This window comes from Ptychodera flava, chromosome 20, assembly GCF_041260155.1.
Source record: "Ptychodera flava strain L36383 chromosome 20, AS_Pfla_20210202, whole genome shotgun sequence".
In the NCBI taxonomy this organism is placed as follows: Eukaryota; Metazoa; Hemichordata; class Enteropneusta; family Ptychoderidae; genus Ptychodera; species Ptychodera flava.
The window spans coordinates 8,667,501-8,685,195 of record NC_091947.1 but is presented as its reverse complement, the minus strand read 5'-3'; positions in this window follow the sequence as shown (position 1 = coordinate 8,685,195).

The following is a 17,695-nucleotide window of genomic DNA, read 5'->3' as shown; positions in this document are numbered from 1 at the left end:
GATTTTAATCCTTGATTTAGAATGGGAATGGTTAAAAGTTTCCTTAAGGCAAGTTTTGCAAAAGTCTTTCAATTTCAAGGCGCGTACTACCCTAGGTAGTATTAATTAAGCCCACTTTCCACCGCGAACAATATGGACTTATACTTTGACGAGAAGAGCATGTCTTTCTCGTCCGCTGACGGCCGCTAGCGTTCGCCAAGTGCAATCAAATTCACTTTAGTGGTCTCTTACTTGTTGGATATCTTTCCCCTGGAGTTATTTTCGATGAAAGGGGCGAAAATCGAGTAAATTGAGTGTCTCACATTTTACAGGAGACGTTCGTCTAATTCGCGCATGCCAGGCCACAGGAAACGTAGTATAGTTGCAACAAATCTAACTTTGGTGTTCATTATTCAAACTTGTAAAAGGCGGCAACATATACTCACTTAAAGAAGACGAAAGGCGACTGCGAGTCAAATGAGATAGATATCTTGAGGAATCAAAACCAATTCATAGGGTTTTCGGTCGTTTACTTTGAAGTGACCGTTTCTCCCGGACATAGGCTGATAAAAATCCCTTTGCGGCTGTTGCACGTGAAATCTGCCCAGATACTTGTCACAGTGACCATCGTGCAATCGGAATTAACCAGCAGCGGTTTTCCAAGGATAACTGTTGGTAATTGGTCTCCTTGTCTGATATTCCTTGTTTAGACCGATCCGCGATTTGGACAACAGGTACATAAATCTTATAATAAGTGACATCATATGTAGCTATAAGCTACAGTAGCTCATAGTTACGAGGTACAAAAACAACATGCACGGAACACGATAAATGTTTATCAAATCAGTTTGCTTCCAACAAAGTACAGGTGCAGTGCACTGAACGGGACAACATGGCAACGCGAATACAAAGGCGGTACTGCAGTACTGTCGGGGAAATTGTTGATAGTTTACCCGAGAGACTCTCACGTATTATGCTATGATATTTTTGGGTGAAGCACCATATCGGCCACATCTTGCCTTCTTATAGTTGTGCAAAAAGGGGACCCTCCCCAAAAGCCATGCGTGAAATTTCATGACCCAAAATTACACAATTCCCCCCCCTGTAATTTCAGTCCAGTTCCTTACAAAAGTTTGTGAATATGCAAATTACCAATTATAGTTGGCAATGTATAGTCGTATATGACTTAATATCGGTATAAAGACTCAATAAATCTGACACAGCGACCATGAGATATCTGATATTGGAAGACCAATTTTACAATAATCATGCAAGTCATATCACCTCTGCACAAGCACCGGTAACCTGTTCCTAGCATTCCGCGATAGTCAACGAACAACATTCGAAAAGCCGTTCTTCAGATGTCGAAGCAACGGACAGGCAGACATCGCTACGACATCAGCCATTGCGTGAACATACAGGGGTTAAACATGTAGACGTTGCACCATTCACAAAGTTTTTAATCTTACCTTATCCGGTATATTTCAGGTGGGTACAACCTCTGTTCGGAAGTCTCGGTTAAAAGTGGTACTGTTCTTATCTTGTTGACCAGCGAATAAGGAAAACTTTCAGGAGACTGAATTATTCCAGATTGCCAACTCGACCGTATGTGACAATTTTGAACCACCACCCTTACATGTGGCACAAAGATATTGCAAATAGATAAATATGTTATTCACAATGTCGAAATTTAATGAAGAAACATGTACTATGACATTTTAAATACTATTGAATGACTGGTCCGTCGACTAATGGCTCGGCGTGGTTTTCCTTTACTATTTTAATCATGCACAGTGTCATTTACAAAGAATTTAAAAATAGACGTGAACTCATCTGGTGTTAGAGTCACAGAGGTAAATGCTGATGGTGCGGCTGCGGTTCATGACAACGATGGCGATTAATGGAAATTCAGCGATATTATTAAATTTGGTTGTATAAAATACATCCTCTCTCCCTACTACCACGCAGTCTATGATGAAGCCAAGTTGACGAGTCTTGCGTTCACCGTTTTTGATATTTTGAATGCATGCCGAAGTTTGCTGTCCAAGATCTAATTGAATATTTTGACACTTTGCGAAGAGGATCAGAAGAATTATCTTCGTTAGAAGGCTGTTGGCTGTGAAATTTGTCCTGAAGAAGAGCAAAATTCAAATTAGATTTACCAATGTCTGCTAATTCAACACGTTTTTCACATTTCTGTGCTGTGGTAGCCCGATAATCGAGCACACTCCCCTCCTACTTGCATTGGTTCCAAAAATAATGAGTCAACGCTTTCAAGATAAAACGCTTTTATTCTCTAATATCCCCGGTTATGCGTATCTGGAATCAAATATTAAGTTTAGGGAGTTTTTGCATTAATTCCTTCTTCATGAGGAAACGGAAAGATGCTATTTTGTTACGGAGTTTGTCAAACCTACATGCGAGGTCTGCAAAATCGTTCTTGTGTAAATAACACAAACCTGCAGAGTTGCTTCGGTGCAAAAAAGACTCTCGCCGAGGGCAGACATCGTATTGTTGAACTGAATTACTGTGACTCTATTTTCTTACCCTCGAGCATCTAAGAATTTCATGAACCATTAGTTCATCTTCATCAATTTAGGTCAAATCAGAACTTTGATTGTGATTTTGCTCTATCTATATTGTCACAGGACTTTTCAATGTGAATCGTAGTATTTTCATTGGTTGAATTTTCTTTTTTGTTCTAAGATTTGCACAGAATGTATATTTGAATGTGTTTATCCTATTAGCGCATGCGTATCCTGCATCGTACCACCTACGAGTGCATTTTCACTTGACCGTTAGTGGCTGGGGATCTCGGTTTTTCTTGTAACATCTTTAATTAATTTTGAAATGAAAGTTTATTGATGAGGTACACATTTTTAGGCTCTCTGATTTCTTATCGACTTCATACTTTAAACCTTTTCCTTGATAGAGGCCAAGATTGATACATTTGTGATATGACCAAGATACTACTATCTTGCGTACGAAAATGGCAGTAGAATTTTCTCGATTCAATTTTATAACGCACGAGTGCTAATCGAAATTTCCTTTTTTTATGGAAAGCTCGTTCTTGGACGGTATGTCTCTAAACTGGCGTCTGTTTCGACGCTTGTCTGTTTTTATGACTGACTGTTCATTAAGCCCTGAAGTGAAAATGATACCGATTCATCGACGTAAGAAAATTAACTATTTTGCGGGTAAATACTGTAAGATTTCATCATTTCAACATGTTCTGTATTAGGGAATGCCTATGCTACAGATTATTATACTTCTCACCGGGCTTCGTTCCCTGTTTGAAAAAAAAGTCTGTTTGACGCCAGCTGCCTGACCGACTGACTACTGTTGAGCTTAATTGGTCACGATAATAGTAATTTCTCTTATAGACAACTACCAAATAAAGATATCGTGACTAGTGATCGATTCAGGGAAAATTAACATTCTGAAGGTGAAAGCCTTGTTTTAGTTCGGATCATAATTCTATTTACATTACGCATGCTGGAAAGGTAGCAAATACAAACTACAATACAATGACAACTTCGCCATTTTGACGGTCCAGGAAGACACTACTCGGGGCTCCACGTATTGTTAGTATAGTTTCTGATCAACTTGAACAAAGAAATGACTTGCTTGATTCGTATAGCACATACATGCTCTCTCTCTCTCTCTCTCTCTCTCTCTCTCTCTCTCTCTCTCTCTCTCTCTCTCTCTCTCTCTCATGCCCAATCATCATCATCATCATCATCATCATCATCATCATCATCATCATCATCATCATCATCATCATCGTCATATCATCGTCGTCGTCGTCGTCGTCGCCGCCGCCTCCGCCGCCGTCGTCATTGTCTTCAGTCATCAGAAACTTCAACTGCTTTCAGCCTATGATCTGGAAGAAAGTCAAACATCTTATTCACAGAGGTGACCAAACCTTTTTGTTGTAAAATATGCACTGAAAGTTTGTGCTTGTACTCAAATGTTATCAATTGGGACTCGTGGTAATTGGAAATAACCAATGATCCTCAACTCGGAAGAATCTTCCCTTTTTGTGTGATCTCGATAAAACAATTTTACTTGAAAATAATGTTCTCTTTCGCTTTTAGTAGAAAGCCCTTGAAGAACACATTCATGGAAAAGACAAAGGTTCCTACCGGCAACTAACCCCTAAACCCTACATTCCAAGAACAGGTTGTACCAAAGTTAAATACGAAACGAAACGAAAAGCTTTTTTTTCCTGCATTTTTATTTCAGTTTTCTACACATTAGGATTGGGGATTATATGTTTTCTATGTGATTCTTTCATCCATGGATCTTTTCATCTGGTGAATAAATGTAAGAAACGTCACTCTTCAAATTTGTCCTTCAAAACGTCGCCTCCTTGTTACCGTTAGAAGGCTGTGTAAAACACATCGCATTATTTTACCACCATGAGACAGGTGGTGACACTGCCGTAAAGTGTTTCACAAATGGCATCACGATCCTTCCAACATTTTGTTCTGAGTCGTGATCAAAAAATCGTGACCGGGACCAAAAGCCTGTGTAATATTTGCCAGTCTGTGGAGATAATTAAACCTGCAGGCGAAAACGAGCCTTGCGCGAGGTTGCTCTCCAAAATGACATTCTCTGCCAGATATTGTTTTATCAGGGACAAGGTCGATGTGCGCAGAAAACGATACCTTGTATCTGATCAGAGAGGTCACGCTTGGTCAGTAATGATACATAACGTATAAATTAACACCGACTAGGGCATCGTACTTTGTCGTATTAATAAGTTAATGGGCTCGAAGACTGATTAAATTGATAAAAATCGCCTTAATGGTTAACGCAAATAAAACGTCCTCTTCGTAATCGTTATTCGATGAGTACTGCGGCAAGAAAATGGACCAGCTCTCGTACACTCATCTGATTATGATTTTTATTCCCGGAGGGACAACGATTCATCATTCAATGGCAGACATTTATGATCAATTACTCACAATCAGGGACTAATTATTGTCCGATCTACTAAATGTTCTAAAAATACAACGATAGCCTCACTAGTCTACAAGACTGCTAGTAAAATCAATTTCAGGGACAGTAATCAGTCAAGATTTGTCCACAGTAATGACTTTTAGGAGCTGTTTGTCCTACATGAAACTTTAACGCCTCCAGCAGGTGTTACTAAGGGAAACGTTATGCGGAAATCCCTGGGATCTTGGATTGGAGCTTCAATCGACTGCATAACTTGACAAATTTAGTGATTCAAATACATCACGATTGTGAAGTTATCAATGAAAAATTGTAAAGTCAGACTTCTTCCTCCTTTCATGTGTTATATTTTACACTGTTTCAAATTTATTGTGGAAATAAAGTTCATTTAAAATAACAAAAATATCCCCCTCCCTCTCCCCCCTCTTCCCCTCCCCCCTCTCTCTCTCTCTCTCGGATACGTCATGTTTTTTATGTTTTCAAACACTAACGTATGAAGAGAATTGGGATGAAAAGATCTTATGCACTTGGACAACCCAGAGTATACTGTAGGGAGTAAATTCAACTCGGAAACAATTTACAATATTTAACAGATACAGTCGTCAAGCCTTATTTTGGATCATTGCCAATATATCCATTTTAATCCGCTGTCTTTGTTCATATGGCCTTGGTTTATCCATGTTGATATGATACATACAGTTTTCTTTTGCCTTTCTCGTCCTGAATCGATATGGTAGATCGACTTGAGACTCTTTGAATTAAACATTAAACACCTGATACAGTTCAAATGACAATAAAATGACATATTCACGTTTTGCGACGATGAGGGACAGACTTGCGCATGACAAATATGAGCATGCTCTGATATCCAATCACAATTACTGTTTCAATGGAACTTACAAACACGATAACTCGGACGTGGTGACACTGTCTGACAAACCAAGAGTAAACACGTCTCTGACACGAAGATTATTCCTCGTCTTGTCACGAAACACATAAACAAGCATTCGTGACATAATTCCAATCCCTCTCTTTCCTCTCTTTCTACCCCGGCACTTTTTACACGACACGAGATCTCGAGTTACAATTAAGGCCTAGAGCGTCGACAGTGAGGTACTTTTGCTAACCAAGAGCTAATGCCTTACAGGGGATGTTGACTTAATTCTCATAAATACACTCCATCACAAATGTCCTACAGTTGGAGGTGTGTTTTCAAGGGAAACTGGCTATGTACAAGAAATGAGTGGCTGCCCGTTCCGTCTTTTCCTTAATGAGTCAGACATCCTTTGCCAATTTCCCTTCGAATATTACAAACTACCATTTTAGTTGACGCCATACAATTTTTGAAAAGTTAAAAACGTACCTGAGAGTATACTCTGTACATAAAACAGTTCCTGCAAAAGCTTCAAGTCTCGCGAAGATTTAAAGATTTACCACAAAAAGATATATTGAATGTTTAAAACATACCCTGAGGGAGCCGATTACACTAACGCACAATTAAGTATAATAATTCCTGTCATCTAAACCATTAGAAACGTCTGCATTACAGTCAATGTTACATTTGAACAATGGTTGTTTTTTATGCTATCAGGTTGTGGGAATTCTTTTTTCCGCATTGAGATGGTCTACTGAAACATTATTAATCAAATATGTGACTTTAATACCATAGATTATTAATTTAAGATTATATTCCATTACTCACTCGCAGTATTAATATCATTTTTTGTCTAAGACTCTTTGAAGCGACTTTTTTCGTTTTTGAAGTGACTTAGTTCCGGTAGGAACGAATAACATCATTTATATTTCCATTATTTGCAACACTTTGTTATTTCCACTGAGTTAACAAGATCTGTTGTTGTCCCGGCATGGGTTGATACAGCCGATATTTACTTACTCTATTGCATAACCAAACATTGGATATTCTACGATATGCAACATTTTACCAAAATATGTGAAATTCAACCTCATATGTCGTACTTAATTCAACATTTCAAAGTTGGCAAATAAGCCTGATATCGTTGGTCCTCAGGACGGCATAGTTGTATCAACATTTGCATGCATGTGCGTGCCTTGTGGATCATGTTATCACATCTGGACAGTATTGTATGACTGCTTGGCGTTCAATTTTCTTGGACTTGGAGTTGACGATAATTTCGGGGTAAGGAAGTAGGGGCGAAAGTGTCTCTCTAAAGTACAGTCTGATATTTCTCTGAGACAATCCCACTTTAGGGGTGCACTTGTTGTAGAAATGCTAGGGTCAAGCATGTGTACACTCCCATTTGGCAAATTGTGTTTGATAGTGTGAGAACGGATGAAGTAGTTGTCGCTTAAGTACTTGCACGATTCATCGGTCAATTGACCTGCTTTCGAGTAAGGATTGCGTGCCTTGTGGATCATGTTATCACATCTGGACAGTATTGTATGACTGCTTGGCGTTCAATTTTCTTGGACTTGGAGTTGACGATAATTTCGGGGTAAGGAAGTAGGGGCGAAAGTGTCTCTCTAAAGTACAGTCTGATATTTCTCTGAGACAATCCCACTTTAGGGGTGCACTTGTTGTAGAAATGCTAGGGTCAAGCATGTGTACACTCCCATTTGGCAAATTGTGTTTGATAGTGTGAGAACGGATGAAGTAGTTGTCGCTTAAGTACTTGCACGATTCATCGGTCAATTGACCTGCTTTCGAGTAAGGATTTCGACAAAACGGTGTAGATTTTCAGAAATGACCTCCATCGAACCATTGACCCCTTGTAGAGATGACAACACACCAATCGTCTATCAAATTGCCACAGAAAATCCCCTTTGATATTTTCTCAACAGTGCACTTAAACCAAGCTAGGCTAAGACAATTAAACCTCCACGTCCACACTAGTCGTTCACTTTGTATATGAAAATATGTTACTGAAACCTAATCTTGGTAGAAATAATCAGTAAGGCCAATCCATGTCTGCTTTTTGACTTTACCAGATGGATGTCACTTAAATGAAAAAATGGCACACGAGTAAGAGCAAAGATTGAAATTTGGCTTTATCTATATGCCCAATGTAAGTCGGGGTGTGTCGACACAATTTCTGCATGCATAATTGTATTGAAAGTCTATAGAGAATAACCATCAATTGCACAGTTTATTGAGTATAGAGCTGCAATAGAACAATGGAAGAGGTATGGATTGACGCGAAATGATGAGAGAGATTAGGGAGGCGAAAGGGAGGGAAATGATCAAGAGATGTGATGAGATAGACCTAAACGTAGAATGTGCCTCGGTGACAGATATTCGGACTCTAAATTTTTTCAATTCTTTTCTGATCAACCACTTCTGTGGGCTCGTTTTAAAGCTCCTGGATTAAGAAAAATTTGCACTGCCCTAGTTTTTTGTAAATGGAAAATTGTATTTTTCGCTATATGGCGGCCATTTCGGATTTCAAACATCGCTATTTAAATGTTAGGTTATTTACTTCTCTAGTACAAAACATCACAGGGGTATCGCAACATGGATTTTCTGTTATGTCGACAGAGTTGACCAAGGGTAACTTGTTTGATTTTATGAAACATTTTAAAATTCAACATCTCTAAGACGGAACACACCTCTTTTACAAATGCTATACTTTGGTCTTGCAGTAAGGGACGGCAGCAGTTATCTTCAACAAAGGCAGAATTCATTGAATTGAATCTTCGCATAGGTGCAATGCCATTGAACGTGCTTGTCAAACAAAGAAAGCACTATACGGAAACGCGTCGATCACGCTTTAAACAAAACCCTGATTCATTGGCGCCTGTGGATAAAACGCTGATCTGATACTTTAGTTCTTACATCAAGTCTCTCGTCACGACTTGTCACCAACTGCATGGTACGGCATCTCGATGACGTATGCTCTAGCGAGAAAAGGTCATAACTTACGGCGCTATCATATTTCAAATTCTTCGAGACTTTTCTCGCAAGAGGAGGCCATGACTTGTGAAAACTTAAACATTTTTATCAAACCCTCTTCTTCATCCCTCATCTTCCATCTCTTAGAACGTTTTCCCGGGCCAGAAGTGTGAAACTTAAACTGCATTTTCAACGACACCTTTTGTGTATATTTTCTCTGTCTAGTTTCAGATCAAAGGGTTCCGGCAAGCTCTAATGACTCATTCACGGTTATAAACCGCTAAAATTCGCTTTACATAAGTCACTAGTCACTGCTTCTTTAAAATACGAACTCAGCCAACATTATTCGGCATTTTTGGGATGAACGTTATTTTGTAGCGGACCGGTAATTTTTTCTGCTATCCTTCGATTAATCTGAGATCAATTATAATCACAAGAAATCACAGCTATTGTCTTGACCCCTTCTGCTAAATGCTAATTTTAAAAAAGGATATTAACAAGTCAACGCCATGAACAAACATTGTCTCCAGTATCACATTTTCAATGGCAAGTTCACGTTCACCAAATTGCAGCCACGTGGAACTCATCTCAAATGGATCGATCGATGATACATGTATCATAATTAATGTCCTTGCAGATCTGAAGATGGATGCATTTGAGGCCGTTGAAGAATCTCTTGTCGTTGTAAAACAGTTTCAGAACCAATCTGGTGATAATTCAGGGTTTTATCTTCATGGTTTATCGGGATTACGGATACTATCAGTTGTCCTTCAAAAGGTTGAGTATTTGAAATCTCTCTATACCTACAGGCAATTGAAACTCGAGGAGTATTGCCATCATACGCAAAGATGCTGAGAAAAATGGTCCTGCTATTCAATCTTTTATGATAGCTGCAGTGCAACCGTTGGCCTTAAAGAGATCCAGAAGCTTTTAACGTCCTCTTCTGGTAAAATGGAAAGAAATTGCTCTACCGTATTGATGGAATCACGAAATTCACTGTCACCAATAGAATACTATTGAAAGTATGAATATATCATCCTTGAACTTGACAAACTATCATTTTGAAAAAAAAGTAAGTTTCTTACAAAAGTTAGGCCACGATTGAGGTCGATATTCGACTCAATGTCATAAAAACTTTTGCTTTTACAACAACCTTTTTTTAGGTTATGTCCACTTTGCTGGGATAATATCTTATACAAGTAGTCCTTGTATGTTCTCTTGAATAATTCTCGTACTCCAACCTTTCCTGTTTCATCTAATCAACGTAATTCACTCTCGTCTCAGTTTGACTAATATTGTCCCTTGTCTTGTTTTCTTAAACCAAAGGTTGCTTAATAATGTTTGATATGGTTGTAGCGAGTGTAGTTGGGACCACTCCCTTTGACTTTGCAATCAATTTGAAACGTTGTCTTAAGGATAATTGGTCAAATCGCAGCAATTGTTTATGAATGTTGTGCTCTAAGTCATCCTGGCGAACTCGGTAGTGTTGCTTTGTCTTTCCAACTGTCTGTAGACAACTTCTGTCCCTTGCTGTAACTGTAAGTTCTGCTTTCCGCCCTCTTTTCAAATGATGATTCCAAGATACCTGCTATAAACCGATGATGAAACGCGCAAATAATTCACGACCTTACTGCCTGCCGTTACTCGATGCCCGTCATTAATATTCATCTGCCGTTAATTCTTTTAATCGCCAGTTTAACATTGGCAAAGTAAATTTTAATAGCAAAAAGAAAACACTCAATCAATCGAAAGGACACATAGGCTCAACATGACATACAAATTGTTGCCGCTTATTTGAAAGAAGTCGAAGATGAAATGTTATGAAAATGTCGTTTGCTGTCATCAGTTTTTTCTATGTATAAAGTGATCGATCTTTGGAGTGATTACGTCATCAATTGACTTGTCTGACGCCTTCAGCTAGACAATCACGCCTCACAATAGTTGGAACGTTGCCACATCAAAAACAGCCGCGGAAGAGGGAAAAGCAAAATCTTTAAAAACACATCAAACTTCCGTTAATTGTTAACATCGTTGATTAGTTCGTGGTGGGGTGTCGATTACAATGTCACCCGGATGTCGGCTTTGCAACGTTTTATTTGGTTTCACATCAAAGGACACACATTGGTGTCCATTTCCGTTCTATTTAGTGGCTGTGTTACCTTTCACTGGTGAAAATGCGAAATGTATTCATGACGAAGAGAAATCCATGGGCATGAATAGTCTGTGATGACGTATAGTGACGTTATTGAGGTTTTTTAGTTTTGATTTTTATTATTCAGGACTAGTTACTCGGTATATTTTATTCTGTCTTACTTTCTTGACATAATGGTATAATTCACAGCAAATCCTTTTGAGTCGCCGAATTGGCTTAAGTGAACTAAGTCTACTCTTTTCATGTTTATGTTGTTGCCAATGACGTGTACTCTCCAGTTCGTAAGATCTCGTACACGAAGAGTTGAGGTCTTTTTTGATTAATTTTTCTGCTTTATGCTTTCCGGAAAGTGTACAATTTTATGTCCGTATGTTCGTAGATTATATCCTAAAAGACTTTCTGTTTGATACGTGTAAGTTTGTCCGTCATGCAACCATCATAGATCATATGTCTATATGTATATTTGGCACACTAAATTAGGTAATTACCCAGCAACTTGGCCGAGCAGTTTGCTACATGCCGAGGCATTTACCTGAACAAGGGTCTGTTTTATGGTCTGAAGACTGATAAGGAATCCAACAAAATCGGCAACTCCTCCACTGGGTGAAATGATATGCTTATATGGAACAAATAATTTTCTACAAGCATGGGGACTTCTGAAGGCGGAAATAACATTATTTATTATAATGAAGAGTGGAAAACACAATTGGTTTTAGTTACATTTCAAATACCATAAGAAAGACAGGACACAAAATGAACAAGATAGATGATGCAACTGCAACTGTATTCAATGATCCACAGCCATGAACACTCGTGACTTTCTCCAACTGTTGCAATGATGATTTCACACCTGGCTATATCTGGGAATAATTATTTACGATATTGAGAATTCGAATTTGGAAAAACTATTACCACGTTTTGATTTGAAAACGAACGACGATTCAGAGAAATTATTATCATTATTATTAAAATCAAAACGATGGTTTCATTCTTTTTGTATTATTTTCAATTTTTGTTTCAACCAAGAAGTTCGTTAAATCATTTTGATAGCAGAAGAATGGTTCATAATTAAACTTATTTACAAAAGTGCAGTCTAGCTCGGAGTACATCGAAATCGCGTAAACACACGATAACGTAATCCTCAGTTTACACGCCTACGAGAAACGTCATGATAAAGTGTTTACGACATACGCTCCCGACCAGGATGAAAGCCAAGCTCTCGGGATGAGGGTAATGACTAAAGGTATTTCACTCAGCTGGATACCAAAATGATGTCAAAATATGGCAATTTGGTGCCTTTTACGATATACCGACACAAATATCCCGCCTAACAAATATCAAAGGATAGCGTTTTATTAAGAGATAGAGCAGATAAATATGGTTTGACACTTTCCATTAAAATAACGCAGTAATGTTGAAAAATGCATGGCCGCCAGCTCTGTCGAGAAGAAGTGTTAGGATATTGCGTCGGTATCGTCACTGCCGACACATTTTATTCGACAAAGTATAACTTGACATGTCATTGGTACAGCTTAATGGTCTTTTACGAGTAGCCTCTTATAACATACTGTTTTACGTATTTTCATTTAACACTTGCTGGTTCCTTACTCTCCGTTCAGTTATTATGAATGGATTGTACATTTGGTTACATTTACTTTTTGACATGTCTCTCCCCCCCTCTCTCTCTCTCTCTCTCTCTCTCTCTCTCTCTCTCTCTCTCTCTCTCTCTCTCTCTCTCTCTCTCTCTCTCTCTCTCTCTCTCATGTGTTTTAAAAGTATAACTTACAGAGTAGAAAGAGTCAAATAGTTACACATGACAATTTGGTGGTTAGTGCGAAAACGTATCCAATGGGAAAAACGCGTAACTAACACCTTGTGTTCATTAGTTTTCGGTATCGTAACCTGGCTCCCGGCTTTGGTTTTCAGACGTTCGACCGAACGTGCGGGCGACATTGACGCGATCACATAACCACAGTCTGGTCTTATATACATCCAGGACTAGACTAGTATACCGTCAGTATACGTCCCGACAATTTATGCAAATGACAGGACACATTGGTGGAGTGACTGAGGTAACGGCGTCCATGGGTGTCGACTTTATGACAATATTGAATAAATTAAATACGTGAAGATGAGAGGGAGTTTTTCAGTTTTTCAAAGCACGGTCTTGACGTCATTGCATCTCTTGAATATTTAATATAATCAGAGTTCGTTCCCATCAGACCAGTCTGAGGTATTTAGCGCGCAGTTAATTACGTGTATTCATCGAAGTAGTAAGGGACTGGAAATAAATTACAGGGGGTGGGCCGGTGTTTTTGGGGGGTGGGTCGCCATTTTTCGCGCAAGCATTTTTGAAGGGTCATAAAATTTTGTGCAAGCCTATGGGGGAGGGTCACCTTTTTTTATGCATCAAAGCTGAAATGCATGTGTACGTATTGTAGAATATGGAATACTGAAAAAAGAAAAAATACCTCCTGGCACTTTCATTTTCTGCCATTACCATTTTCCGTGCACCCTTCGGGCGCAAATTTCAGGTATAATAAACAATGTATTGATGATCCAAGCAGCCACATTGATTTAAGTTGTCATGATTTCTACTTATTCAACTCCTCTCTTGTGCATAACTGTCCCCTATAATGACTGTTTCAATAACAATTTGGGAGATCACTTATTTGATAACATTCTCCCATTGACAATACATTGGGTATAGGTCTGTGTCAAACGTTCATGTCGCTGTATGTACATTTTTTATTTTTTGAGGACATTGACAGAATACAAACTTTTCAGAATGGTGCATAGTGTCATCAATAACAACTGGAAGCTCCAGGTCAAACAACTTTTGAATAACAATTTAGGATCAGATAACCTATGAGTTATTTGTAGTTTCCTCATAGCCTACAATGTATAGTGAATCAACATTTTGGTGAAATTCCAAAATCAAATTTCTTGCACAACCATTGACTTGAAACCACTCTAGTCTAATCATGAACATTAATACCAATAATCAAGTGTACATAAATGCACAGATTTTCCTATTTTTGTATTGGAAAAAATTGTTAATAGGGTTTCATCATAGACTGCCATGTATAATGAATCAACATTTCGGTGAAATTCCAAAATCAAATTTCTTGCACAACCATTGACTTGAAAGCATTCTAGTCTAATCATGAACATTAATACCAATAATCAAGTGTACATTAATGCACTGAGTTACCTAGTTTTGTTTTGGAAAAAAAATTATTCATAATTTCATCATAGACTGCCATGTATAGTGAATCGACATTTAAGTGATATGCCAAAATCAAATTTCTTGCACAACCATTGACTTGAAACCACTCTAGTCTAATCATGAACATTAATACCAATAATTGAGTGTACATAAATGCACAGATTTTCCTATTTTTGTATTTGAAAAAAATTATTCATAGGGTTTCATCATAGACTGCCATGTATAGTGAATAAACATTTCAGTGAAATTCCAAAATCAAATTTCTTGCACACACATGAACTTGTAACCACTCTAGTCTAATCAAGAACATAAATATCAATAATTAAGCATACATAAATACACAGATTTGCCAAGTTTTGTATTTTAAAAAAATTATTCATAGTTTTGTCATAGACTACAATGTATAATGGATCAACATTTTATGCGAAATTCCAAAAACAAAGTTATTGTACACAGATGCACGTGTTACCACCCTCTTCTAATCAAGCACAATTATGTCAATTATTCACTGTCCATATATGCACAAATAGTGCATATTTTTAATTCTGAAAATTTTTTTTTACAGTTTTGTCATAGACTCCCATGTAAAGTGGATCAACATTTTATGTGAAATTCCAAAAACAAAGTTATTGTACACAGATGCACGTGTTACCACCCTCTTCTAGTCAAGCACAATTATGTCAAGTATTCAGGGTCCATATATGCATATGTTTAATTCTGAAAAAAAAAATTTACAGTTTTGTCATAGACTCCCATGTATAGTGGATCAACATTTTGAGCGAAATTCCAAAATCAAATATCTTATTCACATGTGCACTTGTAAACAACCCATGCTAATCATGAACAGATGAACAGATATTGCTAGTTTTATACTGGAAAATACACGTTCGTAGTTTTCTTATAGTCGACTACCATGTATAGTGAATCAACATTATCGATGAAATCTAAAAATTACATTTTTTGTACAGGCATGCACTTTTTACCTGCCACTTCAAGCAAAGTACATTTACATGAATTATCACACACATATGATTTTATATTTTTTGGACAACGGCCACATCGGCCACATTTTGCCTTCCTTTCGGGAGGGCGACTTAAAAAGCATAGCAAGTCAGAAGGGGGTCTTGAACACATTGCAGGTTTGTTTTGGGGGGGGGGGTATTGAGTAACAGGTGAGGGTCACTTATTTTCATGCACGGATAAGGGGGAGGGTCACTAATTTTTGTGCATGAACTTTAGAAGGGTCACTATTTTTGACGCAGCGGTGTTTCGAAAAACACCCCCCCCCTGTAATTTATGTCCAGTCCCTAAAGTATCAGAGCTGGGCCAGTCTACGAGAAACCTTCAAATCATTCGTTGACCAGTGCGCCTAATATCTGTTACATTTGAAAACGATATTATCTTTATGGAGCTATGTTTAAGAAAGATTCATGCAATTTGATTCTCTTTTTTTCGTTCAAGCTTACTACCCTTGAGTCGTATATACAGTTTGTTAGCGTGTCGATAACATGTGATCGCAAGAAAGAGAACACTTTTGATGTATTCAATTCAAACAGGTTCAACCGACGAGTGATTAGCGGCATATAGCGGCGATACATATACTTCTCGTCTCTCCTTTGAGTCTTCAAAGAAGCAATGATGAGTTCGTGCTTGTTGTGCCATCGTCAACACAAAAGCAAAAATTCCAGTCTTTTGGTTATGTGAGAGACTTTATTTTCTTTTCAAGACGCTTGTACGAAGTCGCTTTAAAACTCAGATCACAAGCCCATTCACTCCTTCATGTAGTTTGCGTGTATACACTATAGCCAAGCTAAGATGTCATTGTTGTAGTTCTCCACGTGCAAAAGGCACACACATAAAAAAACCCAAAATAGTATCTTTGGCAAACAAAATGATAGCATGCGCTGGGAGAGCCTGACAGATGGATCAGCGTCTTCTTGTAAACACATTAAACCGTTTCTGTACCCTACGGATATGACTTGCTGGAGTATTTTATGTCAATCCAAAAATATAGGACATAAATTTCCATTTGATAATGAATTACATGGGGTAACCATGACAGAAGGATGTACAAATGACAGTTATAAAAGCATCGAAAAACACGTTCACGGCACAATACATCTTTTAGTATGATAAATCGATGACGTGGATCGTATACTTCGGGTTAGACGCTCGTTACTCGGCGTCAGCTAAATGAAAAAATTTGGTTATTACCGAACATGACCTGTTGTTGGTTTGATCTGACGCGTAAGGGAGTCGTACAGCTGACATGACGCAAGGACTTTGCAAAGATTAATGTCGCCGGAATTTAGATAGAGTTTGTTTTTCAGATAGAATTTTTAAATCATAGATGCCGGACAAACGAAGCCGATATTACGAATTCAAAATCCTTGTATTAGGGGCAGCACTTTTGAATTGCTGCTTCAAAGTCCATACACTCTTACGTGGACCTTTTTCACCGTACATTGACACCTGTACGAGGCTGACATCGAGTAATGGTTCTCATCGACCTCAGCAGAATCTCTCTCTATTTTCCTCATTTATCCCTACTTACGCCGTCTATGTCTTCAGATACAGTGCTCTTCATGGCAAGTGTCTTCAGGAAAGAAACATAAGCGGATGAAACAACGACCTGCAGCGCCTTGAAAAAGCTAATATTAACTTAGACCCTCAGAAAATACCACACCCAGCGAATGCCCACGTTATAAACCTTCGATCTCAAGAGGGGACGGGAAACAGTCTCGGGGGACCCAGATATAGTTTACTCTCCCTGGTTTGCCTTTGAACCTTTTAATTCTGCCTACAGTGATCGGACCGTTTATTCGGCTGTTTTGTCTCGATCTTGACATACCGCTTTTAGGAATATACCATTAGGTATTTAAAGGGAAGTGACCAAAGTTGAAAAAAGTTCTCGAAGCAACACAAAAATTATTGAAAAACCAAAACGTTTACGAGGAAAGATTACATGATATGCGAAGCATGTGCCGGTAGGTTCTGACCGACCTGATTGATATATACGATTTTTGAAGTGAAGCTTCATTAGGATGTCATTATGCTGATCCATTCCCTTAATCAGGGTCTTCTTCTACCAGCTATCTTACCTCTTTAAGTATCTCTGCACAACAAAAACCTGGCATTATCAAGGTAATTCTCTTACCCAGCCAGTCAGAATCTACAGTGTCTCCGAAGCTTTTAGCCAATTGTCGGCTGGAACTCATTGTTCTCATTGAATAATTTCCAAACAGCCAATCACGTAGAGATATCTCAGGTTTCAGGCTCCCTAAGTTGCTTTAAATAATAACAATTTACCAATTAAAATAGTCTTCCCGAGTCGCTGCACATCGCTCGTCTACACCGGCAGAGTTCCTCGTTCTCTTTTCACTCCGTATCAAATCGTTGAACGCGAAAATAATGCATGTACTCGCTGTCATCAGCCTATAGGACAAGATTTAACGTCCCATCCCTGAAACACTTTATGAGGGTCACTGAACTGATACATGTCCGT